Source organism: Mirounga angustirostris, unplaced genomic scaffold, assembly GCF_029215605.1.
Source record: "Mirounga angustirostris isolate CCGP_5_RB_7025 unplaced genomic scaffold, mMirAng1.0.hap1 SCAF_5, whole genome shotgun sequence".
NCBI classification, from domain to species: domain Eukaryota; kingdom Metazoa; phylum Chordata; class Mammalia; order Carnivora; family Phocidae; genus Mirounga; species Mirounga angustirostris.
Genome location: NW_026991713.1, coordinates 40,029,835 through 40,052,882, shown reverse-complemented (window position 1 = coordinate 40,052,882; position 23,048 = coordinate 40,029,835).

Genomic DNA, 23,048 nt, shown 5'->3' with positions numbered 1-23,048 from the left:
TTGTTTTGTTTTGTTTTGAAATATTTGCAGGCAATCAAAAATTCTCAGTGTAAATGGCATATCCCTAAGTGCTAAGAGACAAGAGGAAACATGCAGCATAGCCCTCACTTTAAAATACCACAAAAGTACTGGAGGAAATGGTTCTTTGAAGATAACTTGTAGACAAAGCAGAGTGCTATGATTAGCACAAAAAAGGTAAAAAATTAGTGCCATAGGAAGAAAACAATTAAATTACAAGAGTTTAAATTAATGGTTGTTCAGTCTATACCATCATTTCTTTTGTTTTTATTGGTTTAAGCTAAAAAAGAATACTTTTTATTTAAAAGCACATACACATTATTCAGATTGTTGTTGTTGTTTAAATCAAAGAAGATTCATACAAATATTATAGCCCTTACGTGATACTATATTTGCTTGTTTATCTGTTTTCCTACCAAAGTATGAAACTCTAATGGATGTATTCTCATTTCTCTCTCTATATATAATTTTAAAATAAATAAATAAATGAGTGAAAAAATGAGGAGGAGGGTAAGAAAAGTAGATAAATTTCAGTTTTTTCACAATTTGCCTAGTTTTGAACTAATCCTATCATAAATATATTTGCATTCTGATACAGACCTACATCAGAATCAGGGAGTTTTTATTGCAAACTCATAGAGTTAGACGGTATTTTAACTCTTATTTTTTAAAATTAGTGGTGTTGTATCCTGGTGGAGATAGAGAGATTTGGAAGCCACAGTAGATGACAAGAGATACAGAGACAGAAGTGAAGAGAAATAAGCCAGAAAATTAGTGTTGAAGGCTCACAATGAGGAAATAGATATTTCCCGGTGAGTAAGTACCTTCCACTCTGTTTGACGTCCCTTCTAGGTTTATATAACTTAGTGCAGAAGAGGCTTCCAGACGTAGTAAGACAGGAAGTTGAGTCGTGGTGTGTTAAAATTGAAAGCAGTAAAAATTATTATCAAAATCAACTGTGTCTTCTCTTATCACTTCTTCTATCTATATCCTTGTAATGAAGAATTTCTCTAGATTTCAAAGCTTGTTTTAACTGTTAAGACGACAGGACATGAGCATTTTATATTAAATGAAAGAAAGAAAGTTCACGTAGAACCCACTTTAAATTTAAATTTTTTCTTTCCATAAATTTTCCACTTGTATATAGAAAAACTAAACCTTGTATATAGAAAAACTAAACCTAAGATTTGAAAAGTCATTCTTATAAACTAGCCAGGGTCAGTTATGTCTCTTTGCTTATGAGCAAGCAGAGCTGGATTTTGGTGGTCCCGTACAACAGCAAATGTGTGGGGTTGGTGTGTGGCCGCAGGACATATACTCAAAGGAGAAGCCAAACAACCAGGACTCTTAATAGGATATGTCATAGGAGAGTTCCAGTACTTTGGGGTGCAAGAAGAAACAATTACATGATTTGGCCATTGCTGTTGTGATAAATCGGAGCCCAACAATTGTTAAAAATAATTTTTGAATTTTAGACTTACAGAAAATTGGCAAAAATAGCACAGAATTTCCATTTTTCTCTTCTTTATAGCCCTGAACCATATGGCAACTGTTAAAACCAGGAAGTGAACATTGGTATAATCTTAACTGAACTAAAGACCTTATTTGAATTTGACCAGGTTTTTTCACTGATATCATCTGTCTATTTCAGAATTCCATTCAGAATCCCATTTTACTTTAAAATTTTATTTCTCCTTTAGTCTCCTGCTATTGGTAACAGACCCTTAGTCTTTTCTTATCTTTTATAAGTCACTCCTTGTCCTTCATGATCTTGACTCTTTTGAAGGTTATCAATCAGTGATTTGTGGAATGTTCTTCAACTGATGGATGTTTGAAGTTTTCTCATAATTGAATTGAGGTTATACTTTTTTGGCAAGTATACCACAGAAATGATATGTATCCTCCTCAATACATCTTATCATGGGGTTCATGATGTTGACATGATTACTAGGGATATTGACCTTGATCACTTGCTCTAGGTGGTTTCTGCTGGACTCATCCACTGTAAAGTTACCATCTTTTCCTTTGCAATTAATACATTTCTTTGGGAGTTACTTTGAGAATGTGCAAATCTACTTTTTCTTCAAACATTTGACCAATAATTTTAGCATCTATCTGTTGATCTTGTCTACAAAAAGTTATTACTGTGTTTGCCAATGATGAATTCATATTTCTCTCTATATTATTAATTGGAATTTTGTGTTAAAGAGTGTCAACGTCTAGTGCGTTGGGGTCCCTGGGTAAGGGTCTACGAAATCACCAGGACACAGGGGATGCAGAGCAAAGGCAGCACTTGCAACTGCATACTGCCGTTTATTTCTCACGTAGCTATATACTTGCAGAGATCAGATAAACATAACAATGTATACTTAAAGTATCAAGCCAACATCTGTGAAGTGAAATATACACGAAATGCAATAAGAACAAAATATATCTTGTTTATGCTTGCAGAATAAAGAATTCTCTTAGCCATCCTTCCTTTGGAGACAACATGTTCTTTGTCTTTAGAAAGAACACTTCTGATTAGAAAAATACACTTTAAGCTAGGCAAGAGCCACTTCCTGCTGATCCAGGCATTTAGGCCTTGCAACATGAGGTAAGGGGAAGAGAACATTTTCTCCTCCTGGCCTAGGCCTGCCTGGCCGACCTTAACCTCAGTGCAGTCCTCAAATGACCCTGGCCTGCAAGGGGCCTACAAGCCTATACCATCTCAAAAGAGCTATCTTATCTTCCTAATGTGTTTATTTAACTGATTATTTATTTGTATCAATATGGACTTGTGGATTTTTTATTATTCCACAACTATTTGTTTGTTTTATTGAAGTATAATTGATTTACAGTATCTTAACAGTTTCAGGTGTACATCATAGTGATTCAATGTTTTTATACAAAAACATTTATTACAAAAGGATCCCCATGATAACTCTGGTCACCATCTGTCACCATACAAAAGTATTACAATATTATTGATGATATTCCCTATGCTGTACGTTATATCCCATGACTTATTTATTTTATAACTGAAAATTTGTACTTCTTAATTGTCTTCACCTACTTTGCCCACCTCCCCAGCCTCTTCTACTAACAGTTTGTTTCCCATATCTGTGAATCTGTTTTTGTTTTGTTTTGTTTATTCTTTTGTTTTGTTTTATAGATTCAATATATAAATGAAATCATATAGCATTTGTCTTTCTCTGTCTGATGTATTTCACTTAGAATAATATCCTCTAGATTCATCCATGTTGTCACAAATGGTGAGATTTCATTCTTTTTTACGGCTAATAATCCAGTTTTTATTTATACTACATTTTCTTTATCCATTCATCCATCGATGGACACTTAGGTTGCTTCACATCTTGACTATTGTAAATAATGCTGCAATGAAATTGGGATGCGTATATTTCTTCAAATTGACATTTCCATTTTCTTTGGATAAATATTCATAAGCGGAATCATATGGTAGTTCTCTTTTGAATTTTTAGGATTTTTTATGGGTTATAATCTAATACAAATTTTTATTTTATTATTATTATTTTTAGTGAGGAGGGCCTCAAATTGTTCTGGCTTTGTCCGTTAGAAACTTCTTTAGGTTGGTGCCTATGTTTTTGACAAGTCCCCATCTATTTTTTTTTAACGCTTCCATACTATCTGATACCACATAATTTCCAGGTTCATCTTATATTTTCCCTGCCCCAGTCCTGCAACCAGCTATTTCTCCAAAGATCCCTGGTTCCTTTTACTGAAGGATAGTGTTTAGAAACTTGATCTGGGCACTATGTGTGCTCATTGTTACTGGAATGTCATTGCTTTTCACCCATTTTCAGACAGAGGTAAGGAATACATATATGTATACTAACTCAGTTGTACTCAAATATCTATATTTATGTATCTATCTACTAACATATATATTAAAAACCATGAGTTTTCACTGAGATACTGAATTTTCAGTCCAACAACCAGGGTTCATTTTTAGCTTTCTTCCTTTGCTTTTTAGCTTCGTACTCCAGCCTGGCTCTTCTCATTCATTGTATATTTACTTATTTGTTGAAATCTAGTATACATATGAATTGTTTCTGAATTTCTCACCCATATCAATGTGAGAAACATTTTGATCCCTGGATCACAGCACTAATGCACAGTTCTTTTGGCCTTGCAGTGTCCAAAGTTAATTCTCTTTTCCCTACCTCTTCCCTCTTGCAAGTGAATGTGGTTGCTCTTCATACAGTTCGTGTAATAGAGTTCACTTGTCAGTGTTTATATTCTGAGTTCCTCCCCATCCTGGTTGGTTTCCTTTTTTTCTTTTTTGGGTATGTGAAACATTACTGTGGGTCTATACATCAGAGCTATACCAAAAAATAGACTCAGTGAAGTATGATTTTGTGCTGTTCCTGCTACCCCATTCCTATTCCCTGCTTCTTGCCACCCCTTTCCACCATTCTTTATAGGGAATCAGTTCTTTTTAGTTTCTGGTTCATCCTTCCAGCACTTATTTTGTACAAAGGAGCAAATAAGTGTGTATTTTCTTTTATCCCCTGGTAGCATAATCTTATGCTTTGTGTTTTTCACTTAACAGTATATCCTTGAAATCATTCCATATCAGTTTGTAGGTGTCTTCCTAATGCTTCTATTGCAGCTGCATGGGTCTTGCATCATGGCAGTGTGCTAGAGTTTACTCAACCGCTTTCCTATGTATGGATGTTTGGGTTGTTTCAGTATTTTGTTACTATAAACAGTGCTGCAATGAATGACCTTATGCATATGTGTTCATTCCTGGTAGCGTATTTTCAGAGTAGATTTCTGAAAGTATGATTGTTGCATATGTAGTTTTGTTAGATAATGCTAAATTTCCCTCCAGAAGGGCTGTACCTATTTGCATTCCTACTGGCAATTTCCCCCCACAGTCTCACTGACAGAATGTTATATTGTGTTTTAAATTTTTTTGCAGTATGATACACGAACAGTGATATTTTAGCATTGTCTTAATTTGCAATTCTTTCATTAGGAATGAGCTTGAACTTTTTTTCCTTGTGTTTGAGGAGAATTTTTTTTATCTTCTTTTCTTTTTGAAAATTGTTCATATCTTTTTGAGATTTTTATTTGGGTAGTATTGGGTTAATATTCCTCTTAATTTTAAGAATTATTTCTATGTTAGGGGTATTAGCTCTTTGTGATATTTGTTGTAACTAGTTTCTCCCAGTTGGTTAGTTTTCTTTACACTTCGTTTATGGTTTTATTTTCATGCAAATTGGGGAAAAAAAAAAAACACAACTGCTGTCAAGTTTACCTGTCCTTTCTTAGAGCCTCTGGATTTTGAGTCACAGTTAGAAAGCCTTTCCCTCTAATGAGGTTAGAGAGGAATTCATCTATGTTTTCTCTTATTATTTGTTTGGTTTCGTTTTTCAATTAGATTCCTGATTCATTTGGAGTTTATTCTTGTTTACGGTGCGAGATATGGATCTAATTTTATCTTTTTTTCCAAATGACCCTTTAGTTGGCCCAACACCATTTATTTAAAAATGTCCAGCTTTAGCCAGGGATTTGCAATGCTATCTTTGTAAATATTAAATTTCCATTTGTTTTTGTGTCCAATTATGGACTTTCTATTCTAATCCACTGATCTATTTGTCTAGAAATGCACAGTAACACACTCTTAATTATAGAGACTCTATAACAGTACGTTTTAATATCTATTGGATTAGTCCTCTCCTCATAAATTTCCTTTAGCCATATTTTCCATGTTATTCCCGCATGTTTGTTTTTCCATATGAATTTTAATAGCAAATTATCTAACTGCAAAAATAGCTTATTTGCATTTTTATTGGGATTACATTAATTTTATAAATCAACTGACATCTTTATATTGAGGCATTCTATTCAAGAACAGGAAATGTCTTTCCATTTTTCAAATCTACTTTTGTGACTTTGGGGAGTGTTATATAGTTTTTCCTCATAGAGATTTTATACATTTAGTGTTAGATCTATTCCTAAGTAGTCTCTTTTATTTGATGCTATTTTAAATGGATCTTTCCTCTACCTTTATGTTCTTTAACTATTTATTACATGTGTATTTGAAGGCTATTGATTTTTTTATGTTAATTTAATATTTTGTGTCTTCGCGGAATTATTTTGTTTGAGTTAATTTTATCATTGATTCTCTGGGGATTTTCAGTTATACTATCATATCACCTGCAAGTAGAAAATGTATTCTTTTTTAAAGTTTTATTTAAATTCAAGTAATTAACATATAGTGTGTCACTAGTTTCAGAGGTAAAGTTCAGTTATTCATCAGTCTTCTATAACACCTAGAGCTCATTACATCACGTGCCCTCCTTAATGCCCATCAGCCAGTTACCCCAATTCTTACCCCCACCCCTCCAGAGATGGTATTACTTCTTTATTCCTGGTCTCTTATTGACTTCTCTTGTGTCATTATTTTGACTAATATTTCTAGCACAATATCAACTAGCAGAACAGATAGTAGAAATGCATGTAGTATTTCCCCTTTAAATGAGATAATACCTTAAGAAGTAAGCTTTTCTTACTGACACACACACACACACACACACACACAAATTTTAAGAAAGCATCTATGTCTCAATTCTTACTTTGAGGTTCTTTTTTTTTTTTAATAATGGGTGTTGAATTTTGTCAAAGGTATTTGCAGCACTTATGAAGATAATAATTTTCCCCTAGATATAATAATATGATATATAAAATTAATAGATTTTCTAATATTAAACCAACCTTACATTCCTAGAATAAATCCCACTCAGTGATGGTATATTATTTTCTTAGCCCTAACCCCTGGTATTTAGAATGTGCTTCTATTTGGAGATAGGGCCTTTAAGGAGAAGATGAAGTTAAAATGAGCTCACAAGGGTGATTGGCCTATCTCTTCTGTCACTAGACCCTCTTCGTTATTTCTCTGACCTCACCTGCTACTCTGCGCTTGCTCACTTCACTCCAGCCATACTGGCTTCCCTCCTGGTCATTGAATACGTGGGAATCTGCATTTCTCAGGACTTCTGTAATTGCCATTCTATATTCCTGGAGAGATCTTGTCCCATATATTTGCATGGCTTGCTCTTTTACTACCTGCTGTAGGCTCGTTGATGGCCCCCAAAGATAGCCAGTTTCTAATCCTTGGGACCTGCAAATGTTATCTGATAAGGCCATAGCATTTTTCAGATGTGATTAAATTCAGGATCTGGAGATGGAAGGATTATCCTGAATTATTCAAACGGGCCCTAAATACAATCATAAGTGTACTTATAAGAGGATACAGAGGGAAAGTAGATGCAGAAAAGGCAATGTGACCACCAGAGCCAGATACCATACTCCTGGCTTGGAAGATGGAGGAAGAAGCTCTGAGCCAAGGAATACAATCTAGGAACTGGGAAAGGTCAGGAAACAAATTCTTCCTTGGGCCTCCAAAGTGAGCATGGCCCTACTAACACCCTGATTTCCTCCCAGTGAAACTGATTTTGGACTTGTGACCATCAGAAATATAACAGAATAAATGTATGTTGTTTTAAGCCACTAGATTTGTGGTAATTTGTTACAGCAGCTGTAGTAAACTAAGGGACAATATTAGCTTAAATGTCACCTTGTCATTGAGCCCTTCTCTGACAACCCAATTTAAAATTGCTACTGCCATCCCCACTCTCTGTTCATTTCCCTATTTTTCATTTTCTCTGTAGCACTTTCCATCGTATTAAATAACTGACCTGTTGTTTTTCTCGTTTCTGTTTTTCCCCAATGAATGTATGTTATTTGAGGGAAGACTTTGGTCTGTTTGGTTACTGCTTTGTATACAGCCCCCAAACAGTGCCTAGGAAATAGCAGTTTCTCATTCAGAAAATTACACTGAACAAATGTATATCTCTTAGCACAGGGCATGTGCAAAAGAAAAGGAACATGAATCAGGAAGTTATAGAAGATATAATAGACTCTGAACTTGAGAATGTGGCTGTCCCGAATTGCCTATAATGGGAGAGGGGATGCGCCTACAGGAGAATTGGATGGATAGGTAGATACATACATAGATCCTATTCATTCTGTTTCTCTAATTTTATACATATGTCAATTTGGGAGATGTATTGTAAGGAACTGGATCATGTTATTCAGACTGAGCAGTCCCAAGATCTGTGGTTAGCAAGCTGGGGACCCAGGTGACTGATAATGTAAGTTCCGTCTGAGTCCAAGGCCTGAGAACCAGGAGAACCAATGTCTCATCTTAGCAGTCAGGCCAAAGTAGTACCTTTTTATACAGCCTTTTTGTTCTATTCAGTCTTCAACTGATTGGATGAAGGCCACCCACCTTAGGAAGGCAATCTATTTTACTCCATCTACTGACTCAAATGTTAATCTCACTAAAAAGCATACATACTCAGAGTAATGTTTGCCCGAATGTCTGGGTATCAGTTTTTTTGTCTTTTGTTTCTTAAAAATGTAAAATTATGCATCATTTGTAGTGTTGGATATTGTGACCATGATCTTCCAGTACTAAGAAATTCTAAAGACCTTAATGCAGCTTTAAGTGGAGTGTAACCTATGGTTGGTTTAAAATGTGTGTTTCAGAAAACCTTTTATTTAATAGAAATACATTGCTTTAAAAACAGATGCAAAATATAATCAGTATTTTTGTTTGGGTTGATAAAATTTGCTTACATTAAAATGGACAAAATTAAATGTTAGTGAAAAGCTTTAAAAAATGTTGACATATAAAATTAACCAGCACAAATCCATCTTTTTTCAAGTTGGTACCCATACTTAAGCCATACTTAATCTTCAAATAAAGACAATGACTTTGTCATAAATCTGACTAACATGATACAACTCTTCTATGAACTACATCTGCTTTACTCAGTCTACTGATTCAAATGCTAATCTCATTCAAGAACACTCTCACGGACACACCAGAATTATGTTTGACCTAATGTCTGGGCATCCAGTGACCTTGGCAAAGTTGACACATGAAATTAATCATCACAGGAGTATAATAAACTCCTTTGGATGTAGTGAACCAAGATGGGGGCTGGGGACTACAGGGAACGTACTCAAAACTCAAGGTTTCCATTTTTCCTTCTTCAAGCATTTTCTTGGGACTCCTCAAAGAAGGATTACTCTTTCTTTAAGAAAAAGTAAGGCCATGCTCACTCTGGGGGGTGGGGGGTGGGGTGATTAAGATAAATTCTTTAAGGGCAAAAGCAAAAGAGGCAAAATAAATCTTTGTATCTCCATTTCTTTTATTTGTTTATGAGAATGTGATGACCGAAGTACATAATTTCTGTAACAGGGAGAGACCCAGCATGCAAGCTCTATTTTGAAATAGCAGAGAGAGGAAAAATTGCATTATTTTAAGGACTGGTGCAGAATTCCTTCTAGAGAGAGAGAAGAGTCATGTTTGGTCATAAATAGGAGGATGAGGCCCTTTGGGCATGAGCAGATGTTTTGCAATAAAACAGAGGACTAGCTAAACTGTTCCACAGCAAAAATTATCTAAAACCTCTTATTAAGAACTGTGGGCAAGTGAGTTTGGTTGGGGAAGGAAAAGAGCAACAGCATGGTGCAAAGCAAAAATCCTAGTAGAAAAAAAAATGGTTACCACAAACTCCCTGGGTTAGTTCAAGGATTTTTAAGGCCAGAGGTGTCTAATAGTCAATGTTAAGTTGTTTGTCCTGCTGTGCAGCTAAGTAAAGCTACCTCTCCCACTGTTGTCTCTAAATTCTCAATTAAAATCTGAAATATTTGTCATCTTGGGTTGGAGGAATTTGGCAGGAGAAAAGTATCCATGTGTGACCTGATGGGGCTGTGGAGTATAGAACAAAGGACTGTACACATAGTAGACGTAGCTTGGAATTGAGATTGACAAGCGAACTGAAATGATATGGAGAAATGTAGCTTGCCTTCCACGTCTCTATGTAGATAATCATAGGAAGTTTGAGGAATTCAAGCCAATGTCATGCAGATATTAAGGATGGGACCACCACAGCCAGCTGGCCAAATTAAGCATTTCCAGATGTTTAGATTGCGAGTATAACAAGAAACATTCCTATCACACTTCTTTATTTGGCTTTCAGAAAAAAAAAAAAAAATCGTTGGCCTATATAGGAAGCCACACCTGGGGTGAAAGTCAAAAAGATTATGAAATCCTGAGTTGGATATTTTGGTCCACACTTGTCCTTTGGTTCTTTCCTCTTAAAAACTAAGCTCTGGCGCATTTGTTCTGGGTTGGTTTCTCTCCCTTTCTGTGGCTCTGTGTCCATGCTGTTGCTTTTGTATTCATGCTCAGTGGTGTGTTCTCTGAAACTTCTATCAGTCAGAGCCTTCCTTTCAAAACAGAGTTGACGTGGAGAAGACCTGGAAGTCCACGCTGGAGTCCCACTTTGAGATGTGCTTGCGAATCACACAATCAGGGCAAACCCTGTTATTCATCAAAATAGGCTCAAGGGATGTTTGCCTGGCAGCACGGCAGAGAGCAGCAATAAATTTAAATAAGTGCCTGTGGGTAGTTACAGATGACAAAAATATTTCTTTACTTGTACAACGACAGATCAATGGTAAAGCACATTAGGGTCTGAAAGGTCCTTTTGGAGAAGAGCTGTCCGAGTGGCCATTTACATACCTCTGCTGTCGTCAGGCTTCCGTGCATCCCAATAGCTCCTCTGCTGTGGCCGCCTGCGGCCGTCAGTCACGTCTCATCAAATAAGCTCAGAGTCGGGCATCTCTGCATTGTTTCAAATTGCAGTCTAAATGTTCCAGGCAGTGGGCACCTGGAAATGGGCTCTAAGGATTATGCCTGGGATTTGGAACACAGTTGGGTCTTGGCTCTTTGAGTCTTTCATTGGTCCATTCACTGAGCCAACAGATTCTTACTGAATTCACCATAGGTGCACACTTCTGCGTGATACATACCGGACTTAGATACATATTCTTCCAGAAAGGAATTTCCAGTTTAAAATGGAAGAAACAAGGGGGTGGGGGGATGGATCAGCCCAGTGATGGGTATTAAGGAGGGCACGTTCTGCATGGAGCACTGGGTGTTATACGCAAACAATGAATCATGGAGCACTACATCAAAAACTAATGATGTACTGTATGGTGACTAACATAACATAATAAAATTAGAAGATGAGATAAATGAGTGACAAAATAAATAAAATGAAAGAAACAGTATGTACACATATAGCCAAAAGGGTCACAGGTCAGGAGTGTTAAATGTTATGAGAGTATCATTAGGTCTATTATTTCAACTACTGTTCTTATTTTGTCCTTCAGGGACTGCCATGGATAAGGCACTATAGAAAAGAGGTCTATGCTTCCAGCACCCAATTCTTCACCTCTTAATTATTCCTCAACCCACGGGAGCCTGACATCCACCCTCAGCAACCCATAAGAAATGTTATTTGCAAACATCACCAATGACCGAATACTAAAAACTTCAACAGATCTTTGGTCTTCAAGCAGCTCGATGTTCATATCTTCACTTCCTCCTTTATTTTCTGTTCAGTATTTACAAGACGGACCAACCCTTCCACCAAGAAACTGATTTCACCCTCACCTTCTAAGATGGGACTGTTCTGGATTTTCCCCTGGCTTGCCAACTTCTCTTTTCTAGATCTCTCCACTGGCTCCTATTCCTCAGCCGCTGCCAGCAGTAGAAGCGCCTTCCCAGTTTTGATCCTGGCATCCTTTCCTCCTCTATACTCTTTCTTACTCCCTTGTCTTTGAAAAACCTCACACAGGAACACAGCTTCTTTTATCAGCTTTATGCTACGGACTTCCAGATTTCTATCTTTAGTTGTAACATTTTTGTGTGCTCTCTATTTCTAAATTCCCAGTGAGCAAATCCTCCTGGATATTTCTCAGGTATCCCAAACTCCTAGTTTTGAAATGAAACTCGTTAAATTCTTTCTATCTGTACTCCCCATTTGCCCCAATTTGCCCCCATCCTGTCTTCTTTATCTCCGAATGGTTCTACCATAATTACCACAATGGTCAAGCCAGAAACCTAGCAGTCACCCTTCCTTCCTTCTGCTTGACATTTACCAGATTCTTTTTTAAATTAATCAATTAACTAAATTATTATGTTCAGTTAGCCAACATATAGTACATCATTAGTTTTTGATGTAGTGTTCAGTGATTCATTAGTTGCGTGTAACGTCCAGTGCTCATCACAACTCGTGCCCTCCTTAATACCTGTCCTCGGTTACGCCCTCCCCCCACCCCTCCCCTCTGCAACCCTTAGTGTGTTTTCTAGAGTCACTTACCAGATTCTTAATATCATCTGAATCCACCACATCTTCGTCTCCAGAGTTTATCATGGCCCTCATTACATTTTACTTACACTATTGAAATAGCTCCAAGTGAGTCTTTTCATTTTTTAGCCTCTCTTCTAACCTGCCCTTCACACTGGTAGCAGAATTATCTGTGAGGAATTTCAGATAGTTGAAGACAAGGGTGGCTGTCTCTGTCCCTATGTCCTCATGTTTCTTCCTAAAACAATACAGATCAACAAGGAGGGAAGAATAAAACTATACCAAAACAACACCTTCAGGATAATAATACAGGGAATATTAAACTTCATATAAATTCAAAGACAGAAAGCCAAAACAGGAAAATCCAGCTTGGGGTCTCTAACACTGCCATCCAGCATCTCCTCCCCCAAGGCTTTGCAGTAAGCAAAGGAGGCCACAAGCCATCATGGAGGGAGAAGTTGGGAACTAGAATGAGCTTACAGTTGATCCAGAAATATCAAGCCTCCCTAGGAGGTCTGAAAATATTAAATATGTACCCCATAGATTGGAGCATGGACGGCAGGAAGGAGTTTGAGTGTTCATGAGATTTAAAGGGCCACTCTTTGTTTTTTGGGGTGTTTTTTTTATTTGTTTCTTTTATTATGTCAGTTATCATACAGTATATCATTACGTTTTGATGTAGTGTTTCATGATTCATTGTTTGTGTATAACACCCAGTGCTCCGTGCAATACGTGCCCTCTTTAATACACATCACCAGGCTAACCCATCCCCCCTCCCCTCTGAAATCCTCAGTTTGTTTCCCGGAGTCCATAGTCTCTCATGGTTCATCTCCCCCTCTGATGTCCACCCGCCGCTCATTTTTCCCTTCCTTCTCCTAATGTCCTCCATGCTATTCCTTATGTTCCACAAATAAGTGAAACCATGTGATAACTTCTGGGGAGAAAACAAATGCAAAAGGAAGGTAGAAACGCCACTTGGCAATTAAGTGATGTCTTAGTTTGTTCAAAATCCCATAAACTGAGTGGCTTATAAACAACCAACATTTAATTTTCATAGTTCTGGAGGCTGGAAGTCTGAGATCAGGGTGCCAGCATGGTTGAGTGAGGACGCTTTTCCAGGACATAGATTTCTTATTTTATCCTCACATGATGGAAGGGGTAACACCTCTCTCTGGGGTCTCTTTTATCAGGGCACTGATCCCATTCATGAGAGCTCCACCCTCATGACCTATTCACCTCCCAGAGGCCCCACCTCTTAATTCCATCACTTTGGGGTTTAAGATTTTGACATATGTATTTTGGGGGGGCACATTCAGTCTATAACAACATGTGTGAAATCCCCCCACCCCAAATAGCAATGTTTTTCATCAGATTTTCAGAAACCTCCATGAGCCAAAACAGTTTAAGAACCTTTGCTTTTGACAGAGGTAGGGAAAGTCTGTCAAGATATGTCAGTGCCTTGGGAAAAGGATTATTAGAAAAATACCATATGTGCTTTGGAAGAAAGTGAATGAGTGGGAGCATTTATTTCAGATGGTCAGGCAAAGGATAAACATATCCACACTAATTAGACTAAAAGTTTATCAATACGGACTGATACCATATAGATGACCAGATAAAGTCTGGATTATTCTGTCTAGAAAATGATGAACAATGAGGAAACTTAATTTTAAGTTATAAGAAAAAAAAATTAAACTGAGAGATGATCTATTTCTGAGTTAGATGAAATGATGGAAGGCCAAGAGTAGGCATCGTATTTCATCATACGGAAAGTACGTAACAGTCTCGGCTCTTGGACTGTAGCCATAAAGACAGACTTTGGACAATTTGTGGTATTCTACCAGGGAATGAAATTCACCCAAAAGATGAATCAAACATGGCATATTTCTTTTTGTGCTTTTGTTTATTTGTTTGGCTCCATGTGGAAAGTTCTCATTGACCTATCTAGTAGCATATTAAAATTATTATTTAATAAAATAATCATCATTTAATAACAATATTTTGTAGTTACCAGAGACTTAGCTGTACAATTTTGATATCATCTTTCATTATTATCCTCATTATTATCAGAGCTAACATTTATTTGTTCCATGTTTCTTACTGTGCCATGAAGTTATACACACTACCATATTCAATCCATAACATAAGTCCTTCTGAAACATATGCTGTTATTAAATCAGTTTGAGGGAAAGGGAAACTGAGGCCGAGAACAAGTAACTCACTTCCCATATGGTAGCCCACACCGAGGTCTGTGTGATGCTGAAACCCATTCTGCTGTGTTTCTAGCAGCCTATTTCCATTTTACTTTTGAGAGAGGATTGAACGAGAGAATTAGCATTAAGAGAACTTGGCACCAGCTCTTGCCTGGAAACCGTGATTCACAATGATGTATACTCTAAAAAAGAATAAAAAACATTGATGATGATTTGCATCAAACCTCAAAAACATTGCAAAGTAGCACAACAGAACAGGCCCAGAGGAGAATGCAAAGGGAGGGGGGGAAAGGACTTGGAGACTTGGAAGAAAAGGGAGCAAGGGGAAGGATGGAGAAAATAGACGGAGGAGAGTCAGTGAGCAGAGCCTAAAGACGTCTGAGGAAGAACAGGAACATGCTGCTTCCCCTCCGTTCTCCACCCACACAAGCACTTGTGCTGAACTGTGTGAAAATCTGTGAAGTGTTGAGGAAAAACCCACATTCTGTTATCATCTCTTCTGAGTTCTTTATTGAGAAATATTCTAGAAGTCAAGAAAACCATTTCCTTTCCTATATATGTAGTTTTCTGCAGTTTTCTAGCTTTTAGATCTTTTATTTAATAAATTTTTCTTCATTTATGAACTCTCCAAAGCATAATTTTTAACTGTTCACTTAAACTGTTTTTCCTCCATATTCTGTCTATGACTTTTTAAAATCATTTCCTTTAAAATTTAATCAGTACAAATAGACTAAGGGAATTTACATATTCCAGAATAATAGATAACTTCCTTTTTAATGAATTTTAAATAGTAGAATTTTATATACCTGGCAATTGGCTAGCAGTAATAATGGTAGCTTCTGAGTGCTGACAATGTATCAGGCACTGTCCTCAGAGTTTAATGTGTATTAACTCATTTAATCTGCACACAGTCCTTTAGGGAACATGGTGGTAGAGAGGGCTGGCTGCCTACCAGTCTAATTTCCCTGTTCTCCCTTGTACCCAAATTTTATCTAAGTGACAAAGCGCTAGCTGAAGGACCCCATTTCGAAGCCCACCTTGCAGCTTCATGCAGCCACGTGACTAAGTACCAACCTACAGCATGTGGACAGATTTGCTGTGTGGAACTTCAGGCTGTTGGGAGATCCTTCTTTTTAAACACACCCTCTACCCCCACTTTCTCTTTTTAACTCTCTGGAATGCAGACATGATTCCTAATGATTCATTGGCCAGCATGGACCATAGTAGCTTGAGGACGGAGGCTTGTGCTGAGCATGAGGGAGCACAAAGATCAAGGATCCCGGGTTCTGGATAACTTTCTGGAGCCACTATACCAGTTGTAAACTGCTTATATCTATAATTCTTTTATGATAGAGATGTAACCATCTGTGTTTAAGCCACCGTAATTTTGGTTAGTCTATTACATGCTATCCCACAGAATTCTTAACTGGCACACAGGCATTGTTATCTTAATTTTATGGATGAAGAATCTTACAGCACAACCATGTTAGGTAACTTTTATAGTATTTGGACTCAAATTGGGGTCTGTCTGACTCTAGAACCCAACAATTTACTACTAGATTATTACTGGTAGAGTAATTTTATTGTGAATATCCACATCCTGTAGCAATCAACAGAATTCTTTCCAAACCATCATAGTACTTTATGCAGGGGTAGACCATGACCTGGTCAAGCCAAGGTCATGAATATCTTTCCCAAGGAAGTTGGATTTATTTTAATAGCCACAATCAGTTCTTACCTTTGGCCATTCCTCAACACCCACCCCCCCAGCACCCTACCTAGTAATCCTAGAGGGAGCTGGATTAGGGCGTGCACAACTGCTCACCACCAGTGAGAAACAACGTAGAGTACTACCCATGAGGCCCTGCATCTGTGTGTGTGTTTACAAGAAAAGATCTGTATTCTAGACATGTCAGTCAGTTCATCTGCCGCAATCTACTTTTCCTTCTTGCATACCCTTGACTATAACCACAGCCATTTACTTCAAGGCCCTCTCTGCCCTCATCACCCTCCAGACGTTAACTGGACTAGTGGCATCACCTAATATTAGCCAAATCCTCTATAGATCAGGCTAAGTTAATTAGATTGTCCACTCAAACAAGAGAGACCATAGTCTGCCTGTAACAGTCTAATGTTTGTATGATTTCCAGATTTGAAGTCATCTATATTTGGGGTCTGTGCAAAACTTATAAATAGCCAAAAGAAACTGCATAGGCAGAAGAATGAAATGGACATATCAATTTAGACAACACACAATTGTACTAATTGAAAGTTCATAGCACCACTTTCCTGATTACTTTGTTTATTCTTAAGATTTCCACCTCAACTTCATTACTTTTTAAATTTAATTTATTTATTTCATTTATTTTTTATTTATTTTTTTATTATCATGTTCAGTTAGCTAGCATATAGTACATCATTAGTTTTTGGTGTAGTGTTCAATGATTCATTATTTGCCTATAATATCCGGTGCTCAATTTCATTTCTTTTTTTTTTTTTTTTTTAGAATTTATTTATTTATTTGACAGAGAGAGAGACAGCGAGAGAGGGAACACAAGCAGGGGGAGTAGGAGAGGGAGAAGCAGGCTTCCCACTGAGCAGGGAGCCCGATGCGGGGCTCGACCCCAGGACCCTGGGATCATGACCTGAGCCGAAGGCAGACGCTTAACGACTGAGCCACCCAGGTACCCCTCAATTTCATTTCTAAGAAGACTTCCCTATACTCTCAAGCTCAACTGAGCTCTGCATCTAATATTTCTATTCTGTACAGTTTTTCTATTTTTTACAGTATTTTAAATAATTGGTTAATGTCCAATTTCTCATTTATGCTGCTTAGACAGTGCCTGGCACATAGAGGTTATTCAATATATATGTGTTGTAGACACTGTGACCTGAGAGAAAGAGCTAGTCATCTTAACCCATGACTTTCTTGTCATGGTCCCAGTGAGATATAAAGGTACTTTGATTTCTATTTCTGAGTGTCCAATAAATTACAATGTTTATGATTATAAATAATAACCCCACTTTTTCTTTTTGTTTTGGCTTAAGATTTCTTTTTGTTTTGGCTTAAGATATATCTGTTCCTTGAAAACAAAGGGAACATAATTAGAGAGAATGTGTATGAAGTAAATAGATGGTTAGGTAAACAAAGAAGGGAAAGCCCAAAGATTTAGGAAATTAGAAACTGCATCATGTGAAATAATCAAGATGCTTAGTTCATTCATTGCTGCATGGTTAAAATGAGTGTAATTATGATTTCTACGATGACATCATATCAGACTTCTATTTTGACCAGCAGTTAAAGAATATCCTTTAACACCACACTATTTTTAATAAATGGTGGCATTCAAACTGAAGAATGGAGTAGATTTTCTTCATTGATGTTTTTTTTTTTTTTTTAACCCCAAAGAGGGAGAAGTATAAGAACTAGCAAAGTATAAGAATTAGCGAAAATAAGTGGAGAAAACTTATGGGAAATGATGTTTATTAGAATGCTCACGTGGGTCACTGGCATGCCCAAGAGAAAACCCTGACTGAGGGAAATAATGGTTTAAAAGCCTTCTGTTCAACCTATCCGCTCAAATGCAAATTTCCATTGTATTTTATAAATTCATTTAGATATAAATTATAAATAATAACAAGTCATAAACAAATCAGGGTGGCAGACAGGGAATAAACAGATTTATGTCTAGCACTTTGGAAGAAGAGGTTGACTAGAACAACTTAAGCTAAGAGATGCCACACCATTGCTTTTCTTGAAATCATGCTTTGTAGGTAACAGATGGCACCAAATCAATAGCTGATTAGAGAACAGCACTTGGCATTCTATCTGGTGGGTGGGAGGAAAAGGGTGTTTAAATTTTAAGGAAAAAACATAGCTCATAAGCAAGATTGGCATACAAAGACTAAGAAGAATGCTAAGGGAAAGAACCACTTTCTTTCCAAAGGCAGTAAGCAGAAATCTGTTTGTCACAGCTCAAGTCAGAATGATAATTTCATATGTGCTTATTTCCTTAGAACTTATTGTTTGATTTCAAACTATCAGTACTACTAGGGACACATTCCCTCCTACCTTAGGTAAACCTACATGACCATTTCTTTATGTGACTTTGTGTATGGGAAAAAAAATCAAGGGTTGGGGAGATAATTGGTGCTCAAGCCCCATCAAGGCATCTAATTGTCATTTTACTGCCATCTTGTTATACTAAGTTTTATGTCATCAGGGAAAAAGTTCCATGATCTCTTCTCTGTCTTCCTCTTCTCATCTCAGGTTATTCATCCTGAGTTTGTGTAGAACTTGTCTCTCAGGTGTGTTGTGTTAATGGCACTTCTACTTTTTGTCATTGTCAGATATTAAACATAGAAGAAAACATTCAGAAATAGTGATCAATGGCCTGTGGATTTGTGTGTGTGTGTGTGTGTGTGTGTGTGTGTGTGTGAGAGAGAGAGAGAGAGAGAGAGACAGAGATATACAGAGACAGAGAGACAGACAGAGACAGAGAGACAGAGAAAGATTGAGTTACTGACAAGGATTGAAGTTAGTTGATACTAAGACTAAAATTCAGCAAAACTCAGGAGTACATATAAGACCTTGAGTTGATGAAGGTGTACATGGTGAATTAGCACAGACTTTATAAAGAAAACATTCATTACCTCTGAAAGAAGGCAAAAATCGGGTTTCCAGCCTAAGGGAATGTGGCGGGCAGCCAGCCATTTGTCTGTAAACATAGAAACGAGATATTCATCTTGAACCAAGATCAGGGAGAACAAATGGACAAGAAACATGTGTGCATATTTGTCATTACTGCTATTCCTTTTCCCTCAGAAAAGCTTTTACAATGAAATTTCTAAAGCTGTTAATCCTACAGGCAGAAGACCAGAATGGGAAAAGTTCAGCAGGAGTTATTGGAGCTGGTAGTCAAAATGGCGTCTAGGTCCAGCCCCTCTGAAGATCTTCAGCTTTCATTGGGGGACAAAAAACAATGTTTATCATTTTGGGGTTGAAACTGCCCTGCTTGTAGGTCTTCTATTAATGATCTCAGTTATGAGATCTGAGCCCTGTAGTTAAGAGGGGTAATAGAAACTCCCTAAAAGTACCTGGAGTTGCATCTTAATGTGGGATAGGTTCTAAAGGTGAATTTAAAGTGAAATTCTCATACATTCAAATTTAGGCAAAAGTTGTTTTGGATTTTTGTGTCAATTTAGACTATGTCATCCTGCAGTAATAAACGGCCCCAAATTTTAGAAGTTTCAACACAAAGATTCGTTTCTTTTTCAGGTTAGATGTTTGCTAGATTTACTTTTGCAGCTTGATTCCACGAGTTTTCTTCATTCTGAGATCCAGACTGTAGGAACAGTCCTTTTCTGGTATATACTATTTTTGTGGTAGGGGATAAAAGAGCCAAGGGGAAACCACTTGATGGCTCTTCAAGTTCAGTTATAAAACATTTCACCCCTGCTTATGTCCCACTGTCCAAAGCAAGTCACAAGGCTGAGGCTGAAGATGATGACAGTGGGAAGTATATTGCTTGCATGGGAAAGACACTGCAAGTCACATGCACTGAGTAGGGGTGTATGATGCTATTACTGGGAGTTGCAGAGAAGAACAGAGAATAAAAATAAAATCTTCAGCACAAATGGGATCAATAACACAATCTAGCACAACGTCCCTTTAGAAGGTGTCACATTGGCAATATGTGATATCTTAGTATGGAATGATGCAAGCTGTCTTAGTTCCTCCATATGGGTACCTGATGAAGTAGTTATATTTGGGGAGGTGGAACATGAGACTTAACACAAGAATCCCAGTCACCTCTGGGACAAGTGCATGTTTTGGGGAGGTAATTGGCAACTGGGACTAACTGAATTTACAGGAGATTCACCCTTCCCACTTTATACTGACCCCAGGGATAACCTCCGGTGATTGGAACGGCAGCAGAAAATGTCCACACATTGAATTTGTTTTTCCTTTCTTCTCTCCCTTTTGGTGTCAATCACATACACTTGACTTTGCAAAAGTTACATGTTTGTATGATGAAACCACTGCAATTGGGAGACTAGGCAATTGTGTCTCCATATTTGTGTCAACTGTAACATTTATTAACCCTTCCTGTTTGACCTAGACCTGGAGAGCACAGAAAAGTAGCTTGCTGCATCCAATGACTCAGTACGTACTGGTGCAATGATAGATTCTGTTCTGCAGTACAGCACAGGGTTTAAAATCATCAACTCTATGGGGCGCCGTGGGGGCTCAGCTGCCTGGTGACTCTTGGTTTCCACTAAGGTTGTGATCTCAGGTTTCTGGGATGGAGCCCCACGCTCAGTGGGGAGTCTGCTCCTCTCCCTCTGCCCCGCCCCACCACCACACTCTATCTCTGTCTCTGTCTGTCTCTCTCTCTCAAATAAATCTTAAAAAAAAAAAAATCAACTCTACAGCCAGTTTGCCTAGTTTCGGTTCTGAATTTACTACTTACTATGTGTTTCTTAAACATTTTATGCCTCACTTTTCTCATTTGCAAATGGAGAAAATAGTTCTTATTATATAACACTAATTAAGGGGGAAGTGAATATATATGTATTACAGTGCTTAGGACATATTAAAAACTCAACAAATATCAGACATTATTACAATGCTGATACAGTGGCTCTATGTCCAAGCATCTAGAATAGTGCTTGGCATGTAGCAAGTATTCAATAAATATTTTCTCAATAAATGCATAAACTCCATTCTTGGTCCACGTTATTGCTTCTCTATCTTACCATTTCTTAAGCCAGAAATGTGGAACTCATCTTTGAGACCTCCTTCTTCCTCCTTCTTCAATTCCATCTATTTTCCTCTATAAATAAACATTTTATCCATCTCCACTCCCACTAAGTTGGTGAGCAGTGCCCTCATCTTCCTGGACTAAGGAAATCTCCTTCATGGTCCTTCTGCCTCCACTCTTACTCAACAATCAATTCTCCACACAGTATGGAGAGAGGTTTTCTGGAAGAGGTAAATACGGTCATGACATCTCCTTGCTTAAAACACTCAGTAATCCCCTATCACTCTTAGAGTACAGTGGGAGCTCCTTAATGTCAGCAACAAAGCCCTCTTGTCTGGCCCCCCAGGCTCCTGTCAGGCTTTCTTTTGCCCTTGCTTTCTCCACTTCATCACAGGGACTGTTATTCCATTTCTCAAGCTCTCTCTCCTTCTTTCTTCATGGTCTTCACACCCAATGTTCCCTATGGCTGGATCATGGTTTTCCTTATCCTTTCTACCTGCCCCTCTCTTAGCTGATTTGTATTAACTTAGAAAAACATAGGTTAAAAGTCAACTCCTCAGGAAAACCTTTCCTCCTTGCCAGTTAAGACGCCCTTGTTTAACTCCACTGGATACTTCTTACAATTCTCTTCTCTAGTGCTTATGCAAAAAATATGCATATAAATAATTTTTGAAACCTACTGAATATATGAGTGTGGCTATTTTTTTTTTTGCCATGATTTAAAATAGCTACATGAGCTCAGGGAGGCCCTCAAAATCTACCTCCAAATCTTTCCCTTCTTGGATATAAAGCTCTTCTATGGGCTCCCCAAAGAATCTGTCCTGAATATCGCAGGCTCCTCAAAACAAATATTTACTGGACTCCCAGATGTAAACTTGTATCATTATATTTATTTCAAAATGAATCTTTCAGCAGAGCAGTTTAAAGACAATTAAGACAGGGTAGTCAACACAAATAATTTCTAAATAGGCATTTTCTCCTCTCCTGATTGTGCGTACATGCTCAGTAACATGGGACAAATTAAAACTGATTTAACATAGTAGAATTACAGCATCTCATGGGCTTGTCACTGGGATAGAAAAGGAATCATCTGGGTACATTCTGAATTGTCTAAGGAATCGAGTGGAAGGACGCTCTTGACTGAAGGTCTTTACGTATATAGCTGCATTGTGCTCCTTTAACCATTAGCATTAACTTTTTAATAGGCTTCTTGTAAGGTATGCATTTATACTGATCAACATTAATATAATTTATGAGCATTTTGTATATGTCTACATTTTGTTTCCCAAAGCAAGAGCCTCAGTTTTAAGAGCCAACAAAAATGTTTTAATAACACACACTGGAAATACAGCATGAACTGGCATGAATTAAAGCTTATACATATTTCTCCACACCCCCTTTATGTTTGTTTTTAAATGAGCAGAAACATCAAAAAAATATTGTTTTTCATTGTTCCTGAAAATATGGAAAATGGGGGTTCAAAAGTTCTTTCTCAACACAGAAGTGGCAATATTTATGAACAAACTTTTTAACTTCTCAAAAAATCACTATGTACCGACACATGGCAGGAAAACGAAGATAAAACATAATAGAAAATTACATCTTTAAGACCTGAAACTTCAAATTTTCAAGTAGAGTATTTTCCTGCAGGAAGGCTGACAAATTAGTCATTTTAGCACCTACCCAGCAGACACTTGGTAAAGAGGTTTCACAGCCAAACTATATTGCTACCGTATTTGAAAATTATATCCCCCAGGGGTGCCTGGGTGCCTCGGTTAAGTGTCTGCCTTTGG